We start from the raw sequence: 12,793 nt of genomic DNA, 5'->3' as shown, positions 1-12,793 counted from the left end.
TACAGATAGACATACTACGCTTCATTGATGTACCAAAACTGACTGCTGACCAGTGCTAGTTCCCAACAGATTATGGAGACATGTCTTGAGAAGAAACCCAAGCATGTCAGCACTGAGGTGAATGACCTGCGCTGACAGCATCTCCACCCTTTTCAGCTACTGGTCACTCTTACGTACAAAGACTTAACATTTGGTAAAACTGGAAAACAAAACTTACCCCTTCGCTTTGTCTCAAACCAAAGGTCATCGATCCATTATTGTTTCTTGATCACATTAATATCTATCTGTATCATATTTCCAAAGTCTTTGCCCTAAACATCATTAATGACATGTCATAAAACTGAATAGCAGAGTGTTTCACAAAACATCAGCTCAAGTTTCTAATGTGGGAGCAGACTGCCATTGAGACATGACACCACGCATGGTGGAAACGCCCAAGCGTGGTCCATCATTCAGTAGCTCCAGGGTCAAGATTTATTTTCAGCTCAGAGCGATTATCTGTACATCCTAGTTTACAGGGGACACTGCTGGCAAACTGCTACTTGCATTAACAGTCTCATGTTTCACGACGGGCTTCAGCACTTCAGATATTTGACATGCAGGGCTACATTGCGGAGGGCATCCACACAGATGAGTTTGGTGCTCTTCGGAATGGAAGGTGCAAGAAATTCTCATTAACACAGGTAACACAAACACAACAGCACAATATTGATATATACCGCACAATTACAGTAAGTGCCTCTTTCAGATAAGGCTTTTTGCCATTAACAGGTGAATCACATTCTTTATAAAATACACAACCCATGTTCATGTTAATGGGATAGTAGCTTTTAAAGAATTTTTTAATGAAAGCTTTCATATGGGTTAGGAAATTCTGATTTAATGCGATTACAGATCACCTGACAAAATCCAGAAAACTGATTAGACAAAAGATACCACATGAATCCTCTGTTTCCCGCAAATAACAAGAACCCAAGAAACAAATCTTACTGCAGACACAGCAGATGAGTGGGATAAAGAGACAGACTACGGCTACCAGAAGTTTGGTGTTCGTGGGTTTCCTATAGAATTGTCCAATTAGTTGGAAAAGAACCCCGTTGTGACCCAAAGCACCATAATTGCATAAAGTAACTGCTTTGTGACACAATTAATATTTAATCTTGCTGAATAAAGGATGAAAACAAGAGTTTAAAAATAACCAATCACAAAGTGACTCCAGCTGTGCATCGCGAGAAGAAACAAAAGGGCCAGATGAGGTGAACACTACCATTTGGAAGAGCCAGGTGCCCCAGACACCTGGAGCAGAGGCATGCAAACCGCTATGGGAAGTCTGTTAGCCTGCTGTGGCCATGTCCAGAGCAGGGACAAGGCAATGGGACTTTTGTACATTGGCACTCAAGAGAGAGAGCCAGCCAAGCAGGGCACTATTGGCATCGGACACATATCCAGTAAGAGAAGGCGGGTACAGAGGGAGAGGATGAAGCCGGAAACCACCAACAGTATGACATACGACCCTGTGATGCTAGCTTCCGACTTAACAGAACATGTCACAAATTGGGCCCATGATGCACTCACACCTTCCGTGAATATTCACGGTGGGTCATTCAGAAAACTTAGATTTTGTGTGTACTGCATGGTCATGGTACAGGAAAAAGATCAGATGCTCTCTTCTGTGGGAACACAGGCAAGTGAACCATCGGGGGAAAACTGACAGGCGCAAGACATATATCACATGACGTAACGGATGAGGCAGACAAACAGCACGCTGACTTCCGCATATGGATAGAAGTGGTGCACGGCAGAATATGCAAAGGCCAAATTCGGAGCAATGCAATAGACAGTACATTCACAGAAAAGTCATCATAACTAATTCAACTGTATAATAGTATGAATAACTAAGGACAGTAACCACATTGGAGAAAACAAACACTTAAATGACATATGAACAGTTCAACTAAAAGAAAACACTAACGGATCAGATTAGAGGACCCAAGGTCAGCCCTCAAGAAACTGCATGTTTCCTGCCAAGTTACAGGTCTGCAAAAAAGAGTTTGTGGCAAAGACAGTCACAGCACCATCCAACATATTAACATTTCAAAGCGGCTATGAACCCCCTCCCCCCAAAAAAAAAAAATCCTTTCAGAGAGACTTGTTTAAATTTAATCTGTCAGGTGTATTCCTGAAGACCCCTTCAAGAACAGAGTAATTAGCTCTGTGAAAAATTCTGTCTGTCCTTCTACGATATGGAACCCCAAGAGAACAAGCTTCTCAATGGACAAGAGGACTAAATAAAGATAAAACATGCATAACAGATTACTGATGTCACAGAATTCCCTGAAGTTCCTCCCAACCCTGTTATATTTTCCATACATAATAGAGATGCCGTCTTCTGGACCCCCCACCAGAACGCTGTGGGTGAAAGCACATCGAGATGCAGTTCAAGGCAGCTGCCGTGCAGCCCGATCACACGCCAAGCACCCCACTCGACAGGCAGATCCTCCCACAGTGCTCCAGCTAGCACGCACAACAGCCGCGGGAAATGATCTTTGGTCGGCAGGAATGCCCACTTTTATTAAATCTGGCTGGCAAATCCAGACCTCCCTGGAGAAGTGATGCATTTCATCCCAGACTAGTGGGGTGTTCACGGTTTCTGAGTTAGAGCAGAACAGGTACAGTACCAACCATCCGCTCAACACACTTCTCACGCCAATTGGGCAGAATTGGAGACCGACAGCGGTTATGGGGTCGTAACGTAGGCATTAGTGCTAATGTTTGGGGCCGGACTAATTTGTGTGGATGACAGACCTTCCATTTAAGGGTGAGCCACATTGCACCACTGAAAAAAAGGCCCAGGGCGGCTGCCTCATCTTATCGGACGGCTCAGTAAGCTTATGTGTCCTGTGGGCTCAGTAAGGTCACTGTGGGAAGGCCATATTGTATCCTTATCCATTTAGAGGTAGTTGCCTCTCAAAATTAAAACAAATACAGAACAAAAACATAAGGTCTCTGTGTGTGTGTGTGTGTGTCTCTCACACACTCTAAATTAAAAGCTTTCTGGACATTGAGTCCATTAACCTTGCAGTGGAGATTAATGGTATGAGTTGAGGTGAAAGTATAAGGAATTCCAGTTGGACAGTTACATTACTGAGCAGAGCTGGCAAGCAGTTATGTCTGGGGGAGAAACGTCACAGTGGCAGGAAGCACTGGGATGGGCTGTGTTTACAGTGGGGTCAGGCAGTACTCCATACTCACTGCATATTTTCAGATGCCATCTCACACACACACACACACACACACACACACACACACACACACACACACACACACACACACACACACACACACACACACACACACACACACACACACACGATTTTAAAGCAGAGATCTTTGCCTTTCCATTTCCTGCAGTCAGTGTGAAAATAATGGCAACCTCCCACAGACAGCTTAAAATAAAGGACCGTGCATTAATAGGACTGGTGTGAAGAGCAGCACAGACTCAGGATGAGAAGGCAGGACGGCGGCCAGGTCGCTTCCCATAGGCCCCCATTGTGCGTGTGAGACAGCGCCCCTGCTGATAAGTTGGATTAATGTCAGCTGGACCCTCTTGACACGCTGACTGAAGAGAGGCTTTGGGAATGAACTGCAGTGACTGTCAAACAGACAAATGCTGGCAGCCACCGTGGGGAAAGCGGCTGAGACCTCGACGGACCCCGAAAGGTACAAATCTACCCGGTGACATGCCTTTGGGGCAAAAGAAGCAGGCTGAAAAAACTAAGAAAAATCTCCACTGGGGTTCACGGCACGCGAAAAAAGGTAGACGTGAGGCTCCCCAGCTTCATGTCGAACAAACAACTGTACTGCCAGTGCTACAGAGGCATACCCCACAACCTTGTTACTACTCACAAAGTCCACCATCCCTGGAGGAAAATGAAACTGATGGCTGACAGCATACAGAGGCAGTTAATGCTTTTACAGCACCCCAGTGTCCAGGGGGAGATCTACAGAGGGATGATCACCCAATCCTATCCAATTTAAAAAGGCAAAGATTGGCAGAATATCACACCCCCCCCGATCTGCAGCCAACAGCTCAGACGAATCTAGATTGGATGGCCTCTTTACATGCATGGCTCCTTTACATGCATGGCCCAGTCACACTCAGACAAGAACAGGGAACAGAGATGCCATCTTCTCGACCCACCAGGGTAGAAATCATTAAAGAACCGCACCACCTTGAGGCACTAAACTGTGCACAGGCTTGGAGCAAACACGGTAAGGAGTATGTTCTGGGGTAGGGGCATCGGCGTCGTTGACAAGATGAGCCAACGTGCCAATTGGTACGTTTACTCATGCAACACCCACATACACGACAAAGCGAATGGCGATCTTCCGTGGGAACAAGCCACGCAACTTCGAATGGCAGCTGCACTTTCAACTAAAGAGATGCAAGAAGCATTTATGTAAATCAGCCCCCAGCCAGCACATGTCTGAAGGGCTCAGTTGGTATCTCGCCCAATGACTGCTTGGCATTCCACGCTTAGTGCACACCCTATCCCATGATGCAGGCGGTTTGGCCACTCAACGACCCAAGAGAGGAATGTGAATGCCTCCTCTGCGTGAAGTGGGGACCCTGGGTTGCGCGACATGGAAGAGCACGAAGGGCAGGTACATTCTATATGCAGAGCGCTCCAAACCACACTTGAGGGCTCACTTCCTGTTCGTACAGACCGAGTTTCCCTCCTGCAAAACACTTCTTTGAAGCAAGAAGAAAACAGCTGAACCTTCGTTCATTCCATTGCACGCCATGGATCTGTCTGAATAGAAATGTAAAAAAAAAAAAAAAAAATCTCCTCCTTCCAGTACAGCTCCTCATAGCAATAAAAAAGCTAAACCTACAGTGTGCAGATTAGGGGGCATATATAATAAACACAGCTAATGGCCGTCAATGACCCAATTTTTACAAAGACAAATAGAAGCTTGACATTTGCAGCCTAATACATATTATGCTGAGATGACGACAGCCATTGTGATGAGAAAAGTAGCCCAAAATAATAATAATAAAAAACCCTATTAGAACTCCACACAAAATAAGCAAAATATCTGTAGGAAACATTTTAAAATCTGCAAGTGTGTCACAGACTAGAAATTAAGTGAGGCAGTTGCTTTGGAAAGATCTGCTGGCCTGGACATCTCTTCCTGGGAACACAAAACTCATTAGAGATACCTGACAAGTTACTCAGCTGACTGAGTGCTGAGCACCTTCTACTGTGCAAACTTTTTGTGGCTCAATCATGTGACACACCTCTGTACCACATACAGGAACAGAAGAGGCTATTTATCACAGATGTGCTTCATTGCACAGCATGTTTCTGCATGCCAATGTCTTGGGCCCACAATTTCAACTTCAGTGCCTATATACCCTATAAAATCGGAGAACATAAGCCACAACTCTTGGTTCCCACATCAAAAACCAACACAAAGGCTTCATGCACAGACACTAAGGGTAGTCTGACAGTCAGGGAACATCCAAAAGGACCCATAAGATATATACTATATGGACAAAAGTATTGGAACATCTGGCCATTACAACTACAGGGACTTTTGAGACATCCCATTCTAAATCCATAGACATCAATATAGAGTTGGTCCCCCCTTTGCAGATATAACAGCTGCCACTCTTCTGGGAAGGCTTTCCACACAATTTTGCAGTGTGTCTGTAGGAATTTTTGCCCATTCATCCAGAACAGTATTTGTGAGGACAAGCACTGAGCTTGGACGTGAAGACCTGCCTCGCAATCTCCATTCTAGTTAATCCCAAAGGCGTTCGATGTGGTTGAGGTCAGGGCTCTGTGTAGGCCAGTCAAGTTCTTCCACACCAAACTCATCCAACCATGTCTTTATTGACCTTGCTTTGTGCAATGGGGCATAACTATGCTGGAACAGAAAAAGGCCATCTCCAAACTAACCCCACAAATTTGAAAGCATAGAACTGCATAGAATTGGGGGCTGTGTCTGGCTCAATGAGCTAAGCCTCTGTGGCTGTGATCAGAAATTTGCTGGTTCAAGCCCAGCCTCGGCACATCTGCGGGTCCTTAAGCAAGGCCCTTAACCCCCAGCTACATGGGAGCTGCATCAGGTGGCCACCTTTCGCGGTCAGCTTGCTCTCACCTACAAAGAGCAAGTTGGGGGAAGCATAGAGAATTCCCACACGAGGATCAACAAAATATTCTTAATTATTGTTCAGAATGTCTTGGTGTGCTGAATGATTAAGAGTTCCCTTCACTGGAACTAAGGGGCCTAGGCCAACCCCTGAAAAACAACCCCATACCATTATCCCGGTATATCTGTTATCTGCCAAACCTCCATCAGACTGCCAGACAGAGAAGCATGATTCGTTGCTCCACAGAACACGATTCCACTGCTCCAGAGTCCAGTGGTGGTGTGCTTTACACCAGTCTATCCAACGCTTGGCATTGTGAGGCTTGCATGCAGCTGCTATGCGAAGGAAGCCCATTTGAAGCCCCCATCACACAGTTTTTATGCCGGAGGAGGTTTTGAATTCTGAAGTTATTGGGTCAACAGAATGTTGGCAACTTTCAGGCACTATGCACCGCTGCAATCAGCAACCCCGTTGTTACTTTACGTGGTCTGAGCTGCTGTTGTTCCTAAATGCTACCACTTTGCATTATACCACTTACAATTGACCATGGAATATCTAGCAGGGAAGAAATTTCACCAGCTGACTTATTGCAAAGATGACAGCCTATGACAGTAACACGATTGAATTCACTGAACTCTTACAAATGTTTGTAAATCTGACTAAATGGCTACATGCATGATTTCATACACCTGTGGCAATTTGACTGAATGAAACACCTGAATTCAATGATAAAGAGGTGTGTCCTGATACTTTTTCCCATATAGTGCATGCTCTCTCTAGCATTTTATGGAAACATTCCTCAGCTTTTACGCAGCCCGCAGGCTGGGCTTACACTAATACATCAGTATTAGGAATTTTCTTTCCAGCAGAACAGTTTTTTTTTTTTTTTTTTTTTTTTAAAAAAGGGGGCTACTTGGAAAATACTATAAATTACCATGTCTTTACTGCACGCAGTTCATGTCAGGGAAGTACACCACAAGAGCACCTCATTCCCTTTCTCACAGATTTCCCCTTTGCACTCGAAATGTAATCCATTATGTAATGGCTGGCATGCTTACAGTGAGAGCTGTAGGCTGTCAGAGACTTGAAGGCGGTGGAGGTTACCTTGGCCACTTTGACACACTACAGGGGGAAGTCACAAAGGAAGTAAGTGCTTCCTGCAAAACAGGTCCCATCTAAGAATTCATTAAAAATAACAATAGAGAAATATCTGTTTTCTTCTGTCCTTGGTCATGCTGATAACTGGACTTGCCTGGAATATAAAACTATGAAACCATAACAAGGTTATTGACAGACATGACAACAAAAAGTGGTCACTGCAATCCTGCCTTTTAGCAGAATTTCATGTCAGCACCTCCGCAATATAACAACTTCAGCTATAGGATTTATATTTGCCCAGAAATTGAATGATCAAGCTTTTGCATTGCTTTATAAGGATCAAGCAGCAAATAAAACTGGCTTTTCAAAACTCATACACAGATTGATGATTGAACCTAAATAAGTTGGGGGTTTAAGACCAACTAGTTACTGAACACCCGATTCAGATTAACTGGTGATTTTGCTTGCTGCAATAACCCCCTAGATACAAAATTTTAATTAATCAGCTTAGCAGAAAACAACTTCTTGCACACATGCAACAAGTAGTCAGTATTTCAAAATGCAGAATTAAAATGTTACCTTAAACTGTTATTCTACATTAACTAAAAGGTGGAGTATAAAAAATAATGTTAAATTACATATTAAAACTTTTGATGTAATGGAAACAAGAGTCCATGTTTGCTCAAATCCTAGACAAGCAATTCCACATACAGTTGTGCTCTCAAAGCCCACTAACCCATAGAAAGCTGGACTGGATGTACTGATTACAGCCTAACATGCTGGTGCATTAGAACTGCCAAGAGGAGTCCCTGTGTCTGAGGTCAAACCAAAAAAGCAATTCAATTGATTGGTGGCAAGAATGAATCATCATCGTCGACATCTTATCACAATCCCCAAAGGCTAAATGCACAGACTATTTCCATGTCAATCAAGACAGGTGTTCAAGACGAGTAGTGTTTTTACCTTAAGCTGGAGTGTGTACAACAGATACCCTGTTTATCAATTCGACTATACAAACATTTGACAGGTCAAAATGATGAATTCAAATTCAATCATTTAGGCTGGCATAAATCAATATAATTTAAAAAAGTGTCAGAGAAAATGTATTACTCACTAAACATCAGTAAGGTAAGTAATCCACTGTGTGTCACCTTTTCTTTTAAAACACACTAAATCTTTCAGAACCCCAACAGCTTTTCTGTGCTTCTGTTGTCAAAATCACATTAACAGACTATGGGGTAGATGGCTTCCCGTTTGCAGGTTAAAATGATTTGTGTCAACACAGATGTTTGACATCACTGGGAAAGAAGGACTGATTGAGCCATCTCATTATTATTTATAAACTACAATGTCTCAGCCAGCACTGCTGAAGAAAGCTGTGCATGAACAGTCTCATCCAGTTTATAGAAAAAAAAAAGTCAGAGGCAAGCATCACAACCTGCCCCCCCCCAATATGTCTGAAATTCCCACTTTTACTTGGTCTGCCACAATCCTTATAGGGCCTGATGAGTCCCAGAAACAGAGGAACTCCGAAAAGCAGCCAACGGCCCCATTTACATAATTCAAAACCCACCTGCCTCTGTGGAAACATGGGTAAGACTTCTGAACACCTCCATGTTTCTAAACATACAAACACAACCCTCACACTTAGAGACAATCAAATGACATCATACCTCAAACGGAAGGCACAGCATAATGTTAACTCTGGAACTGTATGGGCTTTGTGTGTCACTTTGCCAACACCCAGGCTGTAAGTCTTTTCTCAGCCCACACAGGAGTTTGAACTTACTGGCACCATTTCCAGATCAGGTGGGTATGCCACAAAGCAGGAGTTAGCTAGATAACTTAAGCCAAACATGAAAACTATCCAATAGCAAGAGAGGTAAGTGGACAATCCTTACATTCAGGTTATCGGGCTAATGAAAAAATCCTGCTTTATGGTATACTCCCCAGGACAGACCACTAGATGATAACAGGTATTCTCTGAAATATTGCCTGAAGGTTACTTTGATAGGTTTCTGTTAAGTGGTTTAAAATGCTAAATTGCACAAACTCTCACACAAACTGGTGCCAAAAAAGCAGCCATAGAGTATGTAAAGCATAGAGGCGATAACTTTAATTATACTCAACTTAAACACTATTTAGATCTTCCATTGCATAATTACTAATAGAAGAAAGAACAGGATTAAAAAGGAAGCATTTGTGACTGTTTAAACAAGAATAAAATACTCTATAATGTGTTACTTGGTGACTCAAATGTATAAATATATTTTGAGCCAAGATTTAAAAACCAACAAATGACAAATTCCATTGTGCTTGTTTGGATAATTCATTCGGACAAGTCCCATTTGTGGATTTTAAATAATAGCTACCAGTGGGTCTAACAAATTGTGAGGCCTCAAGAGTTTTCCTGATGCATCCACCCTGAGCTTCAGAATTGGTTTATACACACCCAAAATAAACTAAAAGCTTGATGGAAATACGATATCTCAATCCACAAAAGACTTAATTCGAGACTTATTGTGCCTAACCTTAATTTCAAGCATTACTAACGTTCAGATGTAATCCTTAAAGAATTTAAGTGAATAAACACAGCACCAATCTTTACTTATACAAGCATTATTTTATCCAAAAACAGGTTAGGTTGGAACTGTCCTGATCCCTTTAAAGGTGCTTACATACAGTACAAGTCACAGACAGGACTATCCTGAACTGTTAACTGATCACTGTTTTTCAATATAATCCTGATGAGGCAGGTGAAAAACTTCCATCTTTAATGTTCATGTAAGTCAGCCTAACAATGAAAACCAAAACCCATTAACAGAAAATATACAGTCACACTAACCCAGAAAAATTATACATTTGGTTAATAGCATCATCGGTATTGTGTTTGAAGCGTCGCTTCGGTTTTAAGCATCGGCCAAATTTTCAGGCTGAAACTGCCGTTTTCTCTGTAATGTGGTCAGGTGTGTTAGTGTGCAAAGCCTAGAGTGGAAAGAGACCCATAGACAAAACCCCGGCCCAAGAAGGGCCTTTAATCCTCGTAAACAACTTTATCCTATTATCGCGGTTTATCACCTGCTCAGGCGAGTCACTGTGATCCTCGGCCACAAATCAAAAGTAACAAATGCCTTTCATCCAGAAGCCACAACTATGAGTGAGGAAGAGCAAATAAACGGCACTTTAAACTTCATAATGCCGTTTCATAGTCGATAATCGATTACAAGATAAATGGATCGTCCTCCCATAACCTTATGTTAAATATCCGAACACTTAAGCCATAAGGATCGTCTAACTAATCGTTACAGCAGATGACACATTCAGAAATATATATCCGCATGTTAATTTTTACTTAGTAACGCTCCGCTTTTCATTGATCCCCTCCAACGCGCAACGTCGCAAGATCAGTGGCGAACGGATTTCAGTCGATATAGGATCAAAGCATCCAAGTGTGAGAGATACTAAGCTTATTATGTCGAATAATCTGGAATTTGCTTTAATCTGCTCCAGTTCACACCTTGCATGCATCCCGCACACGGAACACATGACGCCGACTGACAGCCGTACGACTCCGTACAATCATTTTATAGTAAAATTCAGCTTGAAATGCTAGCTATCTGGGTTTGTATTAAACCGCTCTGCGTTGCCTCCAGGCAAACACTGAATGTCTCGAAAATGGTAACATACAAAAAAATACAACCTGCACCGGCATTTGTTCCTTCTCCATAGACACAAAATGCGTGCCTATAGAAAGAAAACGAGAAAGGTGCAGAGCCCGATCCCACTCGTACCTCGTACCCAGTCACAATCCAGCTGCCATTTTTCTCACAGAAAACCGTCAATGGGCGACACGCGCCCGGCAATGTGCAGCCAACCGCAGGAACCGGGGAAGACGAATCGTCTCCGGTCCTGCTCGGCCCCTGACTCCATCATCCAGGGAGACGAACAAAGAGCGATCGCCGCACCGGTGCCGCTTATAAACCCCCCTTCCCTGGGTTCCGGATTTCAACATACATGGACCACTATCTCACACGACGGAATCCGGCGAGGCGCAGCGATGAGCCACCAAGTTACGGCCGTGCTTACCGCGAAGGGGAGGGGGGCTGGATGTGACTTTTCTTAAGCCGGGTCCCACCGGACAGCCGCGTCTATAGTCGCCACAACCCCCGCCCCCCCCCGCACAGATCACAGCCCCGCCACACGCCTCGACTTACCTTAGACGTCGGGGTTTCTGGCGCCTTGTCTCATTGAAAAAATCACCGAATTGGGTTTTTAAATCCACAGAAGCGCCTCTCTCTTCCTCGGGAAAACTGGAGGGGAAAAGTGAAAGAGGTGAAAAGCGGGTGTTCAGAGCGCGCGACGGCCGTCCGCAAGCAGGTAGCCGGCCATTGGGCACCGCAGGCCGGCCAGTTGACGGGCTCTTCCGCCAAGCGCAGCCCTTCTCCGCCGAAAGTTGTTTATGTCCAAGTTTTGTTGACGCTCGTAAGTAACTTCCTGCAACAGCTAGAAGCGGGTGGACGTCGGCGAGCGCGGAAAAGAATCAGACAAATGAGCCCAGGAAGAGAAGCGACCAAAAATCCGCAAATAAATTAAAACCAAGAATGTCCTGCGACGGGCAGCGAAATACAAAAGGCAAGAAAAAAATGTCCACCGCTGGCTGAACGAAAATGCTTTCTTTCCTTGAGAGAACGCCGCACCCAAATGTGCTCAGTACGGGCAGCGTCTCCTTCGCCTCACTGATAAGCGGGGAAAAGGAGGTGTGGGTAAGACATTTAAAAGAGAAATTGACGCCAAAAGACAGGGAGGACGGGTCAGGCGAAAAGACAGTAGGGTGACGCTCAATAAGCTCAAGTCCACGATACAGTCAGAAGCGAAATCACTAAAGCTCGCCAGAGCCAGTGCCAAGCGCTTGCTCGATCTTGATTGGTGGATATTGGTTTCCATCAAAATGTTCACCCTGGGCTAAACGTGAATGGCGTGGGTTACCGGCCAATGAAAACGGCACGTTTGTTGCAACTCAAGCCGTAGTGCTCATTCGTTGTGGAGGAGGGCGGGAACATACTACCGTAGCACGTTTAGTTGTATCCTTTTTGTGTTTGACTACTTAGGCTTGAAGCACCGGAACAATTGAGCTTAGGATGTCCTGCAGGTAGGATGTTAAAAATGATCAAAAGAGGATTAAAAACATAAATAATCTTAAATCTACCTGGAAATACTTTGCAAAACTCTTATTTACAGACAATTAACGTAATAAAAGTAAAAAGGTTTCGATATTTTAAAATTTTATGTATTAATGGAATTTGTATGTGCGACGCCACTGAGCAGTGTGTTTAGCATGTTATAGCAGCGGATACCTACTACGCCGACAGATGAGTAGTAGTGCTGTTGTCGCTGTATTAACTCACTGTCGCTGACGGGGTAGATTTATTGTCAAATTTACTGTTAATCATCAGTCAGTATTTCCCGTCCTGGCTGGAACTACGTTAGTGAAATTATTTTACTAAGGGAAGGAGGAATTGTCGCGCATCCTAAAAT

At 43.8% G+C, this 12,793-nt stretch overlaps 1 protein-coding gene across 8 annotated transcripts in view; it reads right to left on the bottom strand.

The window, feature by feature from the left end:
• Positions 1 to 12,164, bottom strand: part of erbin (erbb2 interacting protein) — a 60,294-nt gene extending 48,130 nt beyond the window's left edge. For 4 of the 8 annotated variants that reach the window (XM_023796297.2, XM_023796281.2, XM_023796289.2 and 1 more), the window contains exon 1: positions 11,473 to 12,164. The gene's annotated coding sequence lies outside the window, so the exon portion shown is untranslated. Of the gene's footprint in view, positions 1 to 11,344; positions 11,364 to 11,472 lie in introns of those variants that run through there. The other 4 variants (XM_023796256.2, XM_023796306.2, XM_023796315.2 and 1 more) reach the window with 2 other exon arrangements.
• Between the last annotated feature and the right edge of the window lie 629 nt (positions 12,165 to 12,793).

Source organism: Paramormyrops kingsleyae, chromosome 7, assembly GCF_048594095.1.
Source record: "Paramormyrops kingsleyae isolate MSU_618 chromosome 7, PKINGS_0.4, whole genome shotgun sequence".
In the NCBI taxonomy this organism is placed as follows: Eukaryota; Metazoa; Chordata; class Actinopteri; order Osteoglossiformes; family Mormyridae; genus Paramormyrops; species Paramormyrops kingsleyae.
This window is presented reverse-complemented; position numbering and strand designations above follow the sequence as displayed.